Here is a 19,915-nt window from a genome sequence, read left to right as displayed (position 1 = left end):
CTACAACTGCTAAGTGAATCTACAATTATCACAAAATAACAAGTGTAACTTCTCAGAAAGCTCATGTGATTTACAACTTCATAGTACAAGCTTCTAGGAGATTAGATCAATTAGTGGAATTTTAAGGTGTAAATGTGCATGTGTGTACATCTGCATGATTTTTTACACTTGAGTAAGAGATCTGGGTTTCTTTTGTCAGTGTCTATACAAGGCCCTTTTGGAGTTAAAAAGAGAAAAGATAAAACCCTTTATATAGAAAAAGATTTTGAGACGTAGGGGTTAATGAGATCATTCCTCCTAGAAGTCTCCAGCTGGGATATCTGTCTGCCAGCCCTAGTCATCACCATGTCCCCATTCCTTCTGTTTTCTCTAAACTTTCGCCATTGTCTTCACTCGAAAAGCCACTAGAAACTATTTATTAGAGTGAGAATAGTAGCTGCTGTAACAAACATTACCCAAATCACCATGTCTGTTCTCCATGGTCTGAGTGTTTCTCCAGAGACATTCTCCTCTCAGCAGCCTTAGGGATCAATGCTGCTGTATCACTCCAGCTTCATCTAGACATCTTTGGAAAGGGGCATGTAGAGATGGAATGAGATGAGAATGGGTGGGGCATGTCATTTCTGCCCATACCCCATGGGTGTGACAGAAACTGATATCATCTGTCTAAGAGGCTGGGAGGTGCCTTATCCTGTACTCTGTTATAGCCTCCTTCCTGCCACAGGACACTTCATAAGTCATGCTCCGTGTCCACTTATCATATAAACTGTTTCTGAGATGTAAACAAACGTCTACTTGCCTCAGCCAGGGTATCAAGGCAGAAACAAAGCAAAGATGCATCAGGTGTGGTGAACTAGTGAGTTCAGTTAGTATTATTTACAGGTGCATGGTGAGGGGTTACTTACAGGAGTGTCGGCAAGGGGTCACTACCAAGAACATGGCAGCATACAGGAGGCTACCCTATGAAGGAAATGTCTCTTCTGCATATCAACTGTTAACTGTTTATACATCCTGGGGAGGGGTGTGGCCTCCCTAGCAACTGTTAACTGCCTTTAAACTTAGGCGGAGCATGGCTTTATGAGACTTCTCCTCTAGTAACCATTGATGCGTAGAAATCTTGGAGGGGGGGGGGCTCTTGAGATCTGTCTCCTAGTAACTTTGTAAATCCTTAAGAAAAAACTGGGGTCTCAAGCCCCTTCCCTGCTCCATGATGGAGAGTTAGTAAAATTAATGGGCTCAACCATGTGAAGATGGCCTAGAGTAATTACAGGTACCTGACAGTTCAAGGGACAATGGCCATGTCCTGTCCAGGGGACGGCATTTCATAATATCACTCCAAAGATATCACCTGGTGGTCCCTATGACCTATCTTCAAACACCAGAGCAAGAACGCCTCTGTCCCAAAGCAGGGAGACAGCCGTGCATTGCCAATTACCCAAGACTGAGATGATTCCATTGGTCCAGTCTCACTGGACAGCTCTTTCCACAACAACCGTCCATTACTCTGGAAAATGCCCCCATTAAAACCCCAAAATAGCTCCAGAGATAGTCAGGGGACTTCATCTACTATCCCATGCCCAGCCCCAATGCACTGGCTAACTCTTTTTATGGGTAGGCATGAAGATTAATACCTAGGTGCTAAGCATCTCAGCAGGAGTCCCCAGCAAACAGGCCATGGAACTGATACTGCAACCCCAAGGGGAGGCAGCAGTGCTAGAGTGAGCTCTGCCTCTGACATCCTGTGTTTAAGGTACCAGGGGTGGAGACTTCTAGATTCCAGAAACATATAAAGGGTGGAAGCTTTGAAAGGAAATCTAGACCAAAACATTTCATGCATCTCTGGCTGGATATGGATCCAGCTGCTATCACAAAATCTCCAAATAACTGGCTTACACAAGACAAGGTTTCCTTCTCAAAGCACAGCCACATAAGCTCACAGGGCAGTGTGGCTTTCTGCAGTTCTGGAGTGTCAGGAGAAAGGAGGTCTGGGGATGGGGAAGGCAAGCCCTTCCTTTAGGAAGGGAAATAGGTCCCCCATCTCTGCTTGCATCCTGGAAGTGGGTCAAGATGGCGCATTTAGCAGAAAGTGACATCACAGAAGCAGTGAAGGCTCATTAAGGGAAAACTAGCTCCCTCTGGTAACAGCATGGAACCTCTGGCCTGGGTGGAGACCTAACATTCTAGATGGGCAGAGTCAATGATCTCACCAAGGAGCCACCACCCTTCAGGAAGGTGGGACCACTGGGAGGAAGGCGGGTCCTCCTTAGTTAGGTGAGGTGATATGAAATGGCTTCCCCTTTAATGAGTTCGTGTACTTTTCTCCCTAGAATCCCTGCCCACTAGCACAGTAGCTTACAGGACTTCAGCCAGGCAGCTTCAGAAGCCCACCTGCTTCTCTGAAGCACTGGGAGAGTAACCTATTTCCTTTTCTTCTGTTTATGCTCTAAGCGTGCTTTCTCCAGCGATTTAGGCTTCTCACCCTTCATCTAACTCCTTACATACTCTGTCTCCCCTCCTTTCCATGTGGTTGCCTACCCTCCATGTTTCTGGCTAACCTCAGCTGGCTTAATCAAGCAGCAGTCCCCCACATCCCACCCTGCCCCTTGCACCCCACACCCAGCACCCCACACCCAGCACCCCTTGCCTTACACCACACACTCCCTTCTCTTCCTATTTTCTTCCTCTGGGAAGCTGCTGGGATTTACAGTTTGCCTGCTCTGTAGTTTTTCTTTTAAACTTTTAATAAAATTGTCATGGAGCTTCCATTTGAGTCCGTTCTTAAATTCTTTTGTTAATGAGACTATGAATAGCTAGAGAGGAATCCCAGTTCCCCCAGGATCAACTGGTGGTAACTACAAAGGGACTCCCCCACATTTCTGGTAACAAAAAGCAGACAGGGTAAAATGGTCATTGTTGCAGGCAGTGAGGCATGCTATTTCTATTATGATGAGAGACGAGGGAAGGGAATGGACATTCTAAGACAACCAAGGGATCTCTGCCCCTGTCCCTGTCGGAAAAACATTTTGAGCACATACCTTCCACTATCTCTGTGCTTTCTCATAACTACTGAGGATGACGACACATGCATTAAATATTTAGGAAGGTGTCTTTTTTATTTTTTACTTTTTAGATAAAAATAAATACAGCACTTTATTCTTGGACCTCAGAAGATCACCTACACCAGCTCCCAGGAGACCACTGGTCTAGACTGGAGATGTAGATTTATCCATCAACGACAAGGAGATCACTCAAAGAGAGGCATGTATCGGGAGAATAAAGCTCCAAGGACAGGAAACCAGAGACCCCCCATGCTTAAGAGCTGGGCAGATGGAAAAGAGACAGAAGTGATCTGAACAGCAGAGCAAGTCCCTGCAGGCACAGGAGAATGTCCTAGGAGAAGGCTTCAGGACCTGTCCTGGAGGATACGCTCTGAGAGGGTGTGTGGGCTGGCCAGTGTGAAGGTCACTGTGAAGGCTGCCAAGGTGACAAAGGAAGATAGGGCACAAGAAGGGGCTTGGTAGCACAATTGACTCTATGGACTAGGAAGGAGGCGCCATGGAGGCTTTGTGAAGAGGGGGAGCTCCTGGTTGCTGGCATTTGCATGAGATGTGGGTGAGAGGAGACCAAATAGACTAGAAACCCAGACAGGCTGGGTAGAGTGGAAACAGTCTCAAACACAGACATTGTTTAGAAGAAATAGAAATGACTCCGTGACCAATTAGATATGGAGATTTGGAGAAGAGGGAAAAGAAATGACTCCTGGGATTTGAATCCTAGAAGTGGAGAGGGTGGGAGCAGCATGGAGTTCACAGAGGTTCAGATGTGGATATGTACGAATGCACGGCTTCTCTGAGTGTATCTTGGATGCCTCATTCTCATGAACTGGGTTCATGGCTGCATGCTGGGCCAGTGACCTATGATCAGCTATGCTGACTCTACAGTCGAGCTGTGGGGACAGGCTGTCAGTGAAGACAGGGAACTGCTTCTTCCCATATAGTGACAACCTCTCTGGTGTGCCAACAGCAGGGCTGTCAATTGGCATTGAAGCAGGGCACTCAGAGCTACCATGAAGTTCATCTCCAAGGCACCCCCCCACACACACACACAGCACCGGAACTCCGACATGCTGGAGGTCACAGGAGCCAGAGTTGCCCTCAGCCATGGAAATGGCCTTCATTCTTGCCCATCCTTTGTTTCACAAGGTCAGGAAATGAATCCCGGGGTGTGTGGGGGGGCTCACTCAGATGGCTTGGCAGGTAAAAAGTGTTTACTCCCAATCCTGGACAACCAGAGTTCCATCCTTGGGACCCACCTGGTAGAAGCAGAGATCCAATCTCCTCAAGTTGTCACCTGACTTCCTCTCGTGCATCCTTCCCCCACTTAAAAAAAATAGTAAATAGAAAAATTAGTAGAAAGAGAAAGTGGTGATCACTTTGAGCGAAGAGGATGCCATCTCCACCTTGACTGAATCCATCCCTCAGGAATGACCCTCCGTCTCAGCTTGGAGAGTTTCGTCCACTTTAGGATACTGGCTACCCTGTATCAGGACCACCTGAGCCCTCCCAGGATCGGTGGTGGGGGATCAGCTTCTCAGCCCCTTCTGGGTTGAATGGAAGTTGGATTGCAGGATAAGAAGGGTTAAAAAAAAAAAAAAAAATTGGGAACTGCTCACTAGCTCCACCTCTTGGACACCCAGCTTGTGATGAGCCACTAGCAGCTCCCTAGACCATGTTTGGAAGCCTGATATTCTCCAGGCCCAGGAATCTTAGTGTGAACCTGGAAACTGGGTAACTTCATCCGTCAGGAGTCAAGACAGGCTGCTGACTTTAGACGGTGGCTATCTCTGAGAAGCAAATGGAGAGAGCCAATCACCTCTTTACTAAGAGATCAGGCTGCTAGCCCCAACTTCTTCCATCAAAATATTTTAAAGATAACATAGGAAACTGTGATGCTCGAGCACATTCCGACACACAGCAAAACAGAACTGGAAATGCCAAGGATAAAGCTGTACTGTGGTGTCCTGCATGCTTCCATCGGACCCTTTCTAGATGTGGGCATCTCAGAGCGTAAAGCTTGATTAACACTCACTGAGCATCCAACAAACACCAGGTCTAGCCTGCCAATCTTAAATGAAAGCAAAGAGTGGAAGGAATTGTTCATGCAACAGACTAAGTTGCCTGAATCGTTCTGCGCGACCAGGATTAGCTGTGTGATTAAATTCTAGATCCTTCTGGACACAGCAGAAAGAAGGGATAAGAGCAATTCCAAGGCTATAGAAGGTAAGTCCTAGCCAGATGCTGATGCCGTTTGTGGCCTGGAGCCTGGGCTTTATCCAGAGGACAATAGGGAGCATGGGAAGATGGTAATTGGGGAGGAGGCATGATGGGATTTGTCTTGGAAATGTGGCAGAAGGCTAAGTAACAGCACCTTGTGGAGGAACAGCATGTGAGGAGAGATTAGCCATGGCTTGCCTCCTCCCTTGTAAGTTTCTAGGAAAGAATGAAAGCAATTTCCACCCCTCCTCCTCATTCCTGCACCAGGAAGAGGGAGGACAGTCACAGGCTTTGCTTACCCACAGCAACAGACAATGAATGTCTCTGTGTTCTGGGGCAGAAAGAGAGCTGCCAGGACTTTCTGCCTGCTTTAGAAAGCTTGGGTCCAACCAAGGCACATTGGGGGGTTAGGAATTAAGAAGGGGATTAACATCTCTCAGAGAATTTAGGGGACATGGAAAGCCACAGAATAAGGTAAACTCAGGATCATCCCCATTGGCTATAAAATGATGGGGTTTGGATGTGAAATGTCCACCATAGGTTCATGAGTTTGAACACTTGGTCTCCAGTAGATGGTGCTATTTGAGAAGGTTTTAGAACTGTTAGGAGGTGGAGCCTTAGTGGAGGAGGTAGTTCACTGGAGGTTTTATGGGTCAGCCCCATTTCCTGTTCATGCCCTGCTTCCTGGTTGCACATGTACTGCACCCAGCTGCCTCCTGAGCTCCTGCTGCCATGCCATCTCTGTCATGATGGGCTGTCTCCTCTCAAGCTGTGAGCTAAAATCAACTCTGCCTACCTTAAGTCACTTCTTTCAGGCATTTGGTCACATAAGAAAAGTAACTAATGCAGGTGAAGACAGGACCAGGCTTCTAGGCTTTTAGTGGGAATAAAAGCGTAAGGTGTTGGGTAAGGAGAGAACTGTATAGATCCAAGCAGCTATAACCCCAAAGCTAAGAATCATCCCCTTCTAGTAACTCATGCATGGATTATTCTTGGGCAAGAGAAGAAACCCCAAGGGTCCCATGCTACTAAATTACCTATTGGTGTCTCCTGCCTGACCATTGACCAGTGAAAGCATGGCCCAGTAGGGTACAAAAGGAAGATGACCTCTCTACAAAGATTAAAAAACAAAAACCAGCATGACCTGCAGAGTGGACTCAGGAGGCTTGCCTAGGCCTCAGTGAACTGGAAAATGGAGCCCATCCCATGGCTCTCAGCCCTGCTTGTTTCCCTTGGGAAAGTAAGTACTATGGACCTAAATTTCCAGACTATTCTTTGCAGCCCATGCTCTCTGAAACTCTGCAGGACACATTCTCTCAACATAATTTGACAATGCAAGGCGCAGGAACATGCAACCACATGCAGAAATGCTGGGACACCCTACAGGTCACCAGGGGAGGGTCTGGTAGTGAGACCCTTGGCTGTCAGTCAACCAAGAACAGCAACTGTTGTCTACTGTCTCATCTTCCTTACCTTGGTCTCCCCTGATGGGTGGGGGTAGCTGCCTGGCAAGGCCACTGGCACACACCCTCTACTGCTTCCTTCTTACTGACTAGCCTAGGAAGCAGATGCACAGACTGACTCCTTGCTTGTAACCCTTTCTTTTCAGCTTGTCGCTATTGCTCCTGCTACCCCCTCAGGAATGCTCTAAGGTTACATCAGTGCTTCATGGGCTTCATTCTTCCTTCCCTTCTATGCAACCAATCCTGCTTTCCCTGGGGCTCTCCACGATGCCCCAGATGCTTCAACCTTGATGTCCTCCCCGGGGTCAACTGTCCTGAAGGACAAAATCCCAGCAGACTAGTACTCTACACATGTTGGAAGAGAGGAAGTTCATGATGGTGTTCCACAGGGACTTAACATTCCACATGCATATGAAAGACCCCCGCCCTTAGCTTTTTTTTTTTTAAGTTTCCCCGCGCGCAGCTGGCGGAGCGCGTGGGGAATACATCCTCCCCTGCACTCCCCGACCCTTGATCTCCACAGCTGCCGGCACTTCCCCGCCGCCGCGCAAGGCCGGCCCGGCCCCCGCCGGATCGCTCCGTCCCAAGGTCAGCCATCTGGACGCGGCAAAAGATAAAGGCCGATTCGCCTGACTATTACGGTGCCTTTTTCCCCTATAAAAGGACTCCCCTTCCGGGGCTCGGGGCTTAGCCTAACAAAAGCTAAGATCCCGGGTACCAGCGCTACTAATAAAGCCTCTTGCTTTTGCATCCAAAGTTCGTGGTTTCACTGATTCCTGGATGCGGGTCTCCTTCTACGAAAGTACCCCTTTGCGGGTCTTTCACATAGAAGTCAGTACTGTGACACAAGCTTTTGGGGGAAAATAAAAAGAGTCATGAGGCCAACCAGCAAGAAGGCCAGAAGCTTTGATCATACATAAGTTCAGATCAATTAGTACTAAGAAAATTTACATGACGGAGAGGGTTGTTGGATAGCAGGAGGGCCGTTGGGTTCTTTTGTCCTTGACTTTGCATAAGCACATGATTCTTTTCAGGAGAGATCATGTTCTTCATGCAGGACTTGGAACATATGACACCAGAAAAGCCTGGAATGGCTAATCCTCATTGTCAGTTTGCCTGGATTTGGGATCACCTGGGAGACACCTCTCTGAGCCTGTCTTTGAGGGTGTTTCCAGAAAGATTTACCTGGGAAGGAAAGACTCTGAATGTAAAGAGCCCCATGCTATAGGCTGGAGTCCAAAACTAAATACAAAACAAAACAAAACAAAAAAGGGAGAAAGCAAGCTGAGTGCCAGCATTTATCTCCCTCTGTTTCCTGAGTGCAGGACCTGCCACCTCATGTCCCCGCCTCTGTGCCTTCCCTGCCATGATGGACTCTACCCCTTCAAAGTACAAACCAAAATGAAATCTTCCTTCTGTAAATTGCTTGTTGGGTGTTGAGTCACAGAAACAAACGTCATTGAGTAAGTAGCCTGCTGGCTTGTGTGTGTGTCCATTCTTGAGAAGCTGGTTTCAGGCTGACCTGGAGTAGTCTGTGGAGGCTTTTCCTGGAAGATGATATGAGAACAATATCTTACTTGAGAAATTTGTGTCTGTGTGTGTCCAGGCCTTAGATGGTCCCAACAGCAAGAGAATGCAACCAACTGCTAAAGAACAGGATTTACTATAGATAGCAGCACACAGAGTTGTCAGCTGAGGGTTTGATGTCCCCATTTTCAGATAAGGGAGCTGAGTCTTGAAGATTGACCTTTCCAATGTAATAAAAAAAAAAAAGTAGATAATAAGAATTAAGCTCAACATCTTGGGCTTTCTTTGTATTTTCCTCCGATTCTCTCAAAAACCATTTGCTGATCTGCTGTGCACCTGGGAGGCAAGCACAATTGCAGGGATGTTCACACCTGCAAAGGCTAACAGTAGACAGTGAGTGAATGTCACTCAAGGGTCCTATACAGAATCCAGTGGGAGCCCAGAATAGTGACCGATTAAGCAAAGATTCCCAGGGCATGTGATGTGTAGGGACTAGCAGTCAGTGGTAAAGAAGCAGATGGAAAGGTTAGACACAAGTCTCAGTGGATAACCGTACTTAGTCCCAAACCTGTTGACCTGAGTTTAATCCCAGGATCCCAACAGTTGAGAGGACCAACTCCTACAAGTTCTCCCTCTGACTTCCCCTTGTGTGCCATGGCAATGTGTGGCCCCACCCTAATGCATACACACACACACACACACACACACACACACACACACACACACAGAGGCAGGCACATACTAAATAAAGTTTAATATTAAAATAATTGCCAGAAGGATTGTGCTGGCCAAGAATGCTGGCCAGAGAGACCAATGTGTATATATGAGGAACACGGTATTGTTGCCCAACTGAGAAAAATTCTTTTATCCCATTACCACCTGCTACCTCTCCCTACACACACACACACACACACACACACACACACACACACACACACAGTTGAAGTGCTGGGAATCAAACCCAGGACTTCAAGCATGCTAGATACTATTGAGTAATCTACCTCTGAGCCACAACTAAGCCCTCACTTACACTTACACTCTTTTTCGGGGATTGGACGGGGAATCTGCACCAAGCCTGGCTACTGGAGAAGGGTTTGCCTGTACTCAGATCCTTCTAGCAGCCACGGCCTCCCTCTACCCCGAGCCCAATCTTCAGTTTAGCTAAACTGCTGGATCCCTTTGGGTTTGATACCATCTAATTGGTTGTGGCTAATCCCATATTAACTTCTCCCGAAGAAGCTAGAGGGCCTCTCCCCACCCTCCACCACGTCCCAGCTCCTACTGAAGCCGCTGTTATCATGTTTATGAGCCTCCATAGCCTCAGACAGACAAATTTGCATATAAATAACCTGCCAGCACGGGAGGCTGCCAGAGGCACCTGGTAACGACTGCTTATTACTCTGGAGAGAAAGCGGAGAACCAAAGGCTCCTGCGCTGGGTGGTCCAGTTGGGACAGCTACATTTCCACCCCTTGATTAACTGAGAAAGGGTCGGTGACTCTCCAACAGCTGTGAAAGAAGATGGGAGGGCCTCACAGCTCCTCCCATGTAGGAAACCCTGGCACTCTGAGTTCTAGACCTAAGAAGGTCACACCCCGCCTGTCACAAGCTGGTCCAGCCTAAATAGTCATTCCATCAGCCTGTGCTACTTGGGCTTGGCACAGGTGGGAAGGTGGAGTAAAAAGAGATGAACCCAGTCCTCCAAGAACTATGTGTTACAGAGGATGTGTCACAACCCTGGCAGGGAGACACCACCCAGAGGAGTCCTCGAGATGAAGGCTGTGAGATATATGGCTAGGACCCAGGCAATAGAGTGAGCCTGAACTCCCAGTTTGGGGGCTGGCTTTTAAAGGATGGCTAGACCTTGTCCTTACAGTGAGCAAAGCCATGTACAATGAACATGTCATGGAATGGACTGTCGGGTAGGGATAGGAAGTTCACTGGGAGATAACAAGGGAAGTCTAGAAGGTAGATAGAACCTTGAAGCCTTTTTGAACTGGGAAACAGCCTTAGAGGAGAGCTTGTGAACCAGAGTTGGCCTGCTGAGATCAACATTAAAAGTGAATGAGGGGCTGGGGCTGGTGGTGCAGTATGTGCCTTTAGTTTCAGTACTCAGGAAGCAGAGGCAGGTGGATCTCTATGAGTTTGATCAAGATCAGCCTGGTTTCCATAGAGAACTCCAGGACAGCTAGAGTTACACAGTGGCACTCTGTCTCAAAAAAAAAAAAAAAAAAAAAAAAAAAAAAGCAAATAAATAAAATTAAATAGTGGATGAAGGCTTTTTTGGTTGTGAGTCTTAGCGTTTAACATTTACGCCAGGAGCAATGGCTTAGTGGGTAACAGCCCTTGCTGCTCTCAGAGAGGGCCTGGGTTCTGTTCCCAGCACCCGCACGGTAGATCAAAACCCTCCTTAACTCCAATTCTGGGGATCCAATGCCCTCTTCTGACCTCCATTAGTACCAGGCACACACATGGTGCACACACACACACACACACACACACACACACACACAAAATTAAAAAGTAATAAATCTTTTGGAGGGGATTGTTAAGAACCAGATGCTCGCCCAGCCTGCCTTCAATGACTTGGCTCCAGCAGCTGCACCATCACCAGCCACCAAATGTGACACATTTCTACTGTTTTCATGAGTCAGGTATCCTTTAAAAAGCCCCCACCATCATGCCATCCCTCACCTCCCCTTTTTCTTTCTCCCTTCCCTCTGTTGTCCCAATTCAGAGGTGACCTTCACACCCCATGCCCAAAAATTCTCTCCCTTGAGATCTGTTGCAAGATGTGACTTGGTGTCATTCCTTGGCCCTGACACATCAAGGCACTCTTCTGCCGCAAAACCCAAACAGGGATGTTGGTACATGTCGAAAATCACAGCATTTGAGGAGTGGAGACAGGAGAATTGGGAGTTTGAAGACATCAGCCTGAGCTACATGAGACCTTGTCTCAACCCCTTCCCTAAAATAGTACATGGGCCAATAGTTAACTAAGGAGGTCTGTAGGGATCTGCTCCTTTGGTCTCCCAACACAGTACACCAGCAAGGCTTAATTCATAGCAGAAGCCGCAGTCTATGATAATAGGGGCCCAAGCCAAGCAGCAACTAGGGTCTTGGACAGGAGGTGAGAAGGACAGGTAAAGAAGACTGAAAACCTGTGAGTAGAAGTCAAGGCAAGAGGATGACTGGGAAAATAGAATTTAAAAGCAAAACCCCCCACTGTAGAAAAGCTCCCGACAAAGGTCACTCACAGAGACTGATAGCTCTTACTGAGAAGGCATTAAAGCAGAAGGTGATGCGTAGCACAGGCTCTGTGCTAAGATTGCAAAGACAGAAGGCAATCTCACCCCCTGCACAGCCAAGCAGAAACTCTGCATGTGATTTCAGAACCAACAACAACTAGCCCCCTAGAAAGAGGACTCTGTAGCACCATTGGCATCACTCAGCTTACCTTGCTTTACCAGGGAACTAACTGTCTGTGAGCTGCCTTTATCCAGAGGGAAAGGGAACCTTATCTTCACAAGTTGTAGCTTAACAAATTGGAGCTTGGCACTCTCCCGAAGCCAGCCTCCTATGGTGATCCACGGGATCTGGGAGATGGGGTTTGCTCCTTTTACTGGTCCTCAGGTCCTGAAATAGTTCTTGGGGTTTTTGTTTTATTTTATTTTTACATTTATGTATTTATTTTGGAAGGGAGGTACATGTAGGGGTCAGAAGACAACTTGCAGGAGTCAGTTCTTCTTTTCTACCATGTGGATTCTGGGAATGGAGTTCAGATCCTTAAGCTTGGCAACATGTGCCTTTATTATCCTCTGAGCCATTTCACCAGCCCAGTCCTCAGCTTGGAGACTAGCAAGAGGCCTATTTGACCACTGTTAAGACTGACAAACATTTTTAAATGTCAAAGAGAGTATAGGGAGATGATCCAGTCAGCAAAGTGTTTGCCACACAAGCATGAGGGCCTGAGTTCAACCCCAGCGTCTCATAAAAAGCCAGGAGCTCATGCTTGTGATTCCATGCTCTGGAAGCAGAGGCAGGAGGATCCCTAGAGCTCTGAGACCAGCAGCATGAGATCGTGTCTCAAAAAACAAGGTAAAGAGCCTCTAAGGAACAATATCTAAGGTTTGCCTTTGGCCCCAAAACACACACACACACACACACACACACACACACACACACACACACACACATGCACACACAATTTAAATACATAAATAAATAGCAGATAAAGATTTTTAAATAAAAATGGAGAAAGGATCTCATTCTGTATTTTCAGTATTGAGAACTCAGTCTCTTGGTTTTTATTTGCATTTGACTTTTCAGGATCCATAGGCTGGGGTGCAGCTGGAATTGTCCTGGGGGAAGGTTAAACATGTCCTCAGATGTGGATTCAAGTCCCAACTCTACCATGGATTATCCTGATAGGCAAGCCAAATCCCTTCCCTGGGTTGGTTTCCTCATCTTTGAAATGAAGGTTGTAAGTATGACCTCTCAGGAAAGTCAGGTTGCACCTTAGGGTCACTTGGAATGCAGTAGGCATTTTGAAATATTCATCTTGAGGTTAAGTTGAATGACATCGTGAAGCTTGGAGTGGTTCACCAAATCCCAAAATGCTAACAGGAAGGAATTCCTCCAGGCAAAGAGGGAAACCCTGCTTTGTGCAGCTAGCCATGAATTCAGGGAGCTCATTTGCCTAAGAAGTGTCATGTCAAGGACTAGAAATGGGTTCTGAGCACTTGTGAATGACAGCCCTGGACAGCCTGGTGAGGAAATGCGGTTGTTGGGCACCATCCTAACTTTGCAGTCCCCCACTGCTAGAAACCTTTCCCATGAAGTGTCTTGGAAACACTGCCAAGGGCAAGTTCTGACTAGACAGAGGTATTGCAAGTTGGATTTAGGGGATAAGTCTTCTACTTCTGTGCTCTTCATCCCATGGGTTCCCCAAATCCCCAAGATGATCCCCTGAATTTGCAGCGAAACCATCCTGATGACTCCCTTGCCATTTTCTCACTGTTAGAGCCTCCTTACCATAGTATATCTCAGATGGCCACCTCTCCTCACATGGGGAGAGATGGTCCCAAAAGACCCTGCAGAGAGAGCCACGGTGATCACATGTCTTATCCTCCAGAAGTCCCCAGGACCCCACCCTATGCATCCATGGGATATTGTCTCATTGCCATGGCAACTGAACTCCCAGGAGGTTGGGCAATGGGTCCCAACTTCCATTTTGGGGAGTGGCTGTGGGCTTGAGTCCTTCAATTTGCTGTATTCCTCCTAAGGCCCAATGACTCAGTCCCAAGCTGAAGCCACTAAACTAGAGGTCCCAGAAGGTGTCCTGTGGTGACACCATATTGGGGGAAGATGACTGTTTAGGACCATAAAAGATTGGGAAGAGTCATAGGCTATGGTAGCCAAGGGTTTCTCACTTTGCTTTGGTGAGGTCAGGCATGTGCAAAGCTTAGAGTCTGCCAGAAGGGGACCCCATGACATCCTCCCACCTCCCACCCTGCTGACCACTATGCTGTTTCCCAATCAGAAAGTGTCTAGAATTGGCCAGCAAGGCACAGGGAGTAGTGACATACAATGTGACTGTCGGGGCAGGGAGAAAGAAGGCAGGCACAGTGGCAACAGAAGTAGTAGCTTTGTTTAGAGGCCATGGTGGCCATGGGCTGAAACAGATGGCAGGATCAGGACTGGGTGATAGGTTGACAGAGCTAACAGGGGGGGATAAAGCCAAGCTAAGCCAGGGCATGGATGAATGACAGCTGGGAAGGGACTGGGGTTTAGTAAAGCAAAGGATTTGCTGGCCAGGCAGGGTGCAGGTGATGGGGCAGGGTGCACTTAAATGATGGAGATCAGGCTGTGGCAGCCTGGGGCAGAACCAGGAGTGATTTAGGACCTCTAAAGACAGAACAGGCAGGACCTGTACCTGGGAACAGAGTCCTAGGCTGCTGCCATTCACCCCGCCCCCAAGGCTTCAGTGATGGAAGAAGAGGCAGGCAGAGGAGAGACAAACAGAAAGCTGGCTCCCAAAACAGCATGTAAGCATGTTTTGCTTGCAATAGTCAACCAAATTCCAAAGCAGTCTTCAGAAAAAGGAAGGCTGCTCCAAAGAGACTATAATGAATTGGCTGAAATAATAGCTAATTAGTTCCACATAGATTCATAAGAATTCACAGAGTACTTGAGCAGGCTAGCAGCTGCCCCCTGCCCTGCTCAACACAGAGACACTGAACTCAACATGAGAGAGTGTCTCAAAGCCAGTACCCTAAACAGCAGCCTGCCCAGCCATCCTATCAGTGAAAGGACAGGGACACTGGGAGAGTACTGGTGTACCAGGCAAGTAGAGACAGGACCTGGGACTCAGTCCAGTCTCAGTAGCTGCCACCTTGGACACTGTGAATGGCTTCTTTGAGACCTGAACCAACACCTGCCTGAGTGTGAACCAAGCTTTTGTGAGATGCCAATAAGAAAGGACATGTGAACAATTGTCCTGAGACACTAAGCTTCCAGAGGGAAGGGGGTCTGCTCTAGTCCCTCTGTACCCTTGCATTTGACATAATATCTGGTCCAGATATTTGTTGACTCTCTGTAATAGAAGTTGTTCACTCCCTGAGTCATACATGTGAAGATAAGTCCAGGAAGGTTGGGGTCTAAATGAGGGGTATTCAAATATGATTCTACCAAAAGACCAACCTTAAATGAAGTTCTGGTTGTCTTTTCTCTTCCTCCCTTCCTTCTCCCTTCCTTTCAAGACAAGGTCTCAATTAGCCCAGGCTGACCTCACTACCTAGCTGAGGATGACCTTGAACTTCTGATTCTCCTGCTTCCATTTTCCAAGTGTTGGGAGCATGCATGACCACACTCGGTTTATGGGCTACTGGGAATCAAACCTCAGGCTTCATACATGCTAGACAAGCACTCTGCCAGCTGAGCTGCATTCTCAGCTTCGGCTGCTACTTTTAGTTAGCCATCCCACCATTGTTCAGTTTGATGGAGTAGAGCTGGGCCCCTCACTGGTGGCCCCTGCTCTCTCTGTCCCTTCTAAGCTTTCTGATGCAGAGGCAGAGATGGAGGGGGACAGTGTCACTTTATGACTTCCATATGTAATTCAGCCTGAGAATTCTATCAATCTTTCTGCACTGCATTCTCATTTCACATTAATTCTAATTTAGCAACAACCAGGAGTTAAGTGGCAGTTGACTAGTTGACATGTTTTGTAGACATGCAATCAAACACTTATTAATTTTGATTTCACAGCTCCCTTTTTGCCTCTTGGGGCCAATCCATTCTTTATTCAGGTTTTTCAAGCATATCTAGAGGCCCTTTCAGAGGTCACAGGATCCAGACACTTGGCCTGTTGGATGACAAAGCAACTAGGAAAGGAAGGGTGGTTATGGGATTGAACACCTACATTCTCCCGGGTGGAGGCAGAGAGCAGCCAGTGGCTTCAGTACTTTCCCAGGAAACAGGAGACAGAGCATTCTGTCCCCAGATGCAGCCACCATGTGCTGTGTGTGTTTGCACAAAGTGTGTGATTTGCATTCCAAGGCTACTTGGAATGGGTTTGAGAAACAAGGAGTGGGGGCTGTAGGCAAGAATGGTCATCCAGGTAGAAGATGCAGCTGGAAGTGTCGGAGGCTCAGGGGCTGTGAGGTCCAGATACCTACAAGTTGGGCTGAGTCCATATTAGTGCCCTGGAAGGAAGAGACCTTCTGCTATGCAAAATGAGCCAGACTCCCCCTGCTGTCCCTGCAGACAGACAGACTCAAGTCCCACCATACCACCCTCTGCTGGTGATGGACTGAATGCTAGTGTCCCTTCCAAACTTCTATGTTAAAACTCCAGTCCCCAACATGACGGGCTTTAGAGGTAGGGGCTTTAAGACAGTAAATCAGATCGGATGAAGTCATAAGAGTAAGGTCCTAGGCTTACAGGATTAGGCATGCTTAGAGGAGATAGGGAACAATCCTTTTCTCCCTTTCCTCCCACACATATGAGGGCACAGTGAGAAGATGGTCACCTACAGAAAGAGGCCACACCCCAGGACCTAATCTTGCCACAGCTTGATCTTGCGCTTCCATCCTTGAATCCCACGGTGCCTTTCAGAGACATTTCTTAAATTACTAGAGATTGAAGGGACCAGCACCCATTTTGGCAGCCATAACAGCTGAACACGTGCTTGTCTGACCTGGTCTTAGTCACTAAGGTCAGATGCCTGCCCCTTTCGATAGCCACAACAGCTGAACATGTGCTTGCCTGACCTTGCCTTAGTCACTAAGAGGTCAGATGCCTGCCTCGTGGCAAGGAACCAATCAGAAGTTAGCTGGTGGTACTATGCTTTATGGCCCTGGGTGTGCTTTACGGACAAGTGCACAGCAATGACGCACAGAGCATAGCAACCACCCTGGGAGGACCTATGGGCCATAACAACCAGTTGACCAATCAACACAGGGCAAGCCCTCCAAGCCTGGAGTCACACCAACCCTGACCCCTAGACACTCCCCTTACGCTGCCCTATAAGATCTCTATGCAGCCACTTCGAGCTGTCTTTTCTAGCCATCCGCCATGGTGGATGGATGGAAGGCCTGAGCTAACATGGGTTTAGCTTGTTAAACAACTATAATAAAGCCTCATGCAGTTTGCATCAAGCTTTCGAATCCGCCTGGTGATTGGGATGACTGCAGTCCTGGGCTGAGATCCTGGAGGCCTGAGCTTCTGGGGGTCTTACAAGATGATGTGGTATGTTAGTATTTCAACAAATTACTACAAATTAGTCAGCTTAAAACAACACAGTTTATAGGCTTAGAGTTCTGGGAGTTGGAATCCAACTGAGCTCTCAAGGTCTAGACAGGCCTATTTTTCTTCTGGAAGCTGGGCAGAATTTCCCCCACCTTTTCCTGCCTCTAGGTTGCCTGCTTTCCTTGGGTCGTGGTTCCTTCCCATATCTTCACATCATCAAGTTGTACAATGTGTCTATCACTCTGTTGTGGCCCAGCATGTCCAGCCCCAAGCCACGGTAGCTGAAAGGTTCAGGCATTATGCTGTCCTGCCCCTGTTACCTGGTGGAATCCACTCAGGCAGAACCCTGGTCAGCCCAAGGTTCCATGGGAACTAAGTCTGCACGCAGGTGCAGAGGACCCCTTTAAAAGATAGGCCCCTGCCCATTTACGCTCTCTGTCTCTCTGTTTCTCTGTCCCGCTCTCTGTTCCCCTCTCTCTGTTTCCCCCGCTCTGTCTCTCTATGGTGACCGGCCATGGCGGTCAGCCATTTACCCTGTTCCTCTTCTTAGTCTCCCCATTCTGCCGGGCCTTATAATAAACTTATAGTCTTATGCCTGTCTCAGCATTTCTCTTTTCTTCTTTTTAAACAAAAGAATAACAGTAGCCATGAGGTTCAGCCTGAGTCGGGGAGCGTGGACTTGGAAACTCCTAGCAACCCAACAGCGATAAAGACCAAACACAGGCATCTTGCCATCTTTAGAGAGCTCTCAATTCCATGCTGCAAAACTGGAGTCACTTTTTTATTCAGCTGTTTCCTAACCATGCTTCCCTGGCCACGAGGCCATTCCTCTCTCCTCTAGTCGACCCCTCTACCAGCCAGTTTCTAACTCTCTCTCTCTGTCTCCTCACTTGCTCTACACACCTAGCCCTCCGCCCTGGTGCAGGCCTATTCAAATGCTTAGATCTGTAGAGATGCAAACTAGGAGACATTCTCCACTGACACCATGCCATTCAATAGCCGATTGGCTAGCATCTGCAATACAATTGTAGACCGGAGTGCCTGGTTAGTGGAACCTCAAGAAATTCCCTAATGGAATTTTCCTGGCTCCTGACATCACTCCAACTCTGGCTCTCTAGACTTATCCTTTTCTGCTAAGGACCTTTTGTTAGGCCCACCTAAATCATCTGAGTGGCCTGCCCACCACACAGCTATTCAGCCATGTGACATCTGCAGCATTAAGTCCCCCTTGCCTCCTCATAACTGGGTTCTGTGACTTAGATGGTGTGTATCTCTGTGGAGGGGACTTTATTCCTCTTAGGATAAAAGAGTGTGGCTATGGATTCCCACCCCCTCCAAATTCTTTGGTATATTTACACTTTTCAAATCTCTCACAACAAGCCTGAAACACCAGTACCTTCCACAGGATGTCCATCTTCATCAGCTTCAGATCAAGACCATCAGCAAACTGTCTCCCAAATGATTACCAGCTCCTCTCTATTTCTGCTCATAAGTCCTAAGCCACCTTTCCACTGCAGTGATTAACCTGCCTCCTGTCTCTACTGCAGACTTCCTTCTCCGTGAACAACAGGCTCCTCACTTGCCCACCCTTCCCTCCTCAACATTCTCACACCGTCTCTACCCACCCGCAGATCCCCGGCTTCCTGGCCTCCAACTCACCCCACTCCTTCCTTGGAGTCTTTGCTTTTAAAGTTCTGTTTCCTGGGCCCCTCTTATCCCAGGATACCCAGGGCTGGTTTCCTGTCTGTGTTCAAGCTTTAGTTCAAATGCCACCACCTTAAAGAGGCCCTCTCTGAGCTTCCTTTCCAGCAACCATGACCAGCCATCTTCATTGCCTGAGTATAATCTGTCTTATATCTGGGTACATAAGGACAGGGGAGAGCTAATGCTCTGACAACACTGTCATTTTATTCGAGTTAATTCAGTCATACCATTCTCCAGTACCAACAAAGTTTACATAAGTAATTAGTTGACTTAGACACTATCTGGAGTTGGTATCCGATGACATCACTTCCAAAGCTCATAATACTAACTGCCCTCACTTCCGATGTCAGGTGAATCCATCCCCAGACTGTCCTCTTCCCATTCCTGGAGGAGGCTGGGGATGAAAATTCTAGCCCTCTAACCCTGCCTTGGTCTTTCCAGTCTTCAGACCCTATCCTGAAGACAGCACCCCAGACACACTCACTTGTCTAGCCAAATCTCTCTCTTCCTCCTCCCTTCCTCTCCCCTCCCTCTCTCCCTCCCTTACCCGTCCCATTCTTATGACTTGGGAGACCTCAAGGGTTTTAGCACCAGTGTTTCCTTGGGCCTCAGTCCCCAAACAGACAGGATCATGGGACACCTGGAAGACCACCCAACTTCCTTCAATGGAGATATTTTCTAGACCAGCACCATCCTGTGCAAGGGGGTGGAGTGGATAGAAAGGATAAGAGCTGCTCCCCGTCTCCTCTGAGCTCCTTCATGGAGGAGTCATATACATCTGTCTCTTCTGCACTTCTCAAAATGACTCTGAGTCTGGGGACAAGTCCCAGCTACTCTGACAAAGTAGGTGCTTGTCCCAAGCGCTCACATGGACTGGGCTTGGTAAATTCCTGATAGGAACTTCTTTTCTTCCTCCTCCCCCAAACACGTAGACCTCCCATTTTCCCCAAGGGATGGAGAGGTTGGAACACGCTTCTAGGAATGAGATGAGCACAGACTTGGCCCCTGTTGGGGTTCCTTTTTGGATTTCCTAAGCCAGCAGTTTTCTGAATCCAATCCGTGTGGTCCTTATTCATCTATGCACTGAGGAAAGGCTGCTACGTAAGACAGGTGGGGATCCCACACACCTTTATGTAAGTTAACAAATCTCTCTCATCAAGTTCTGATTTTTTTTTTCAATTAGGACGCAGACATTGTGTGC

This window comes from Cricetulus griseus, chromosome 4 (assembly GCF_003668045.3).
Source record: "Cricetulus griseus strain 17A/GY chromosome 4, alternate assembly CriGri-PICRH-1.0, whole genome shotgun sequence".
Classification (NCBI taxonomy): Eukaryota; Metazoa; Chordata; class Mammalia; order Rodentia; family Cricetidae; genus Cricetulus; species Cricetulus griseus.
Note: the sequence above shows the minus strand (reverse complement) of the source record.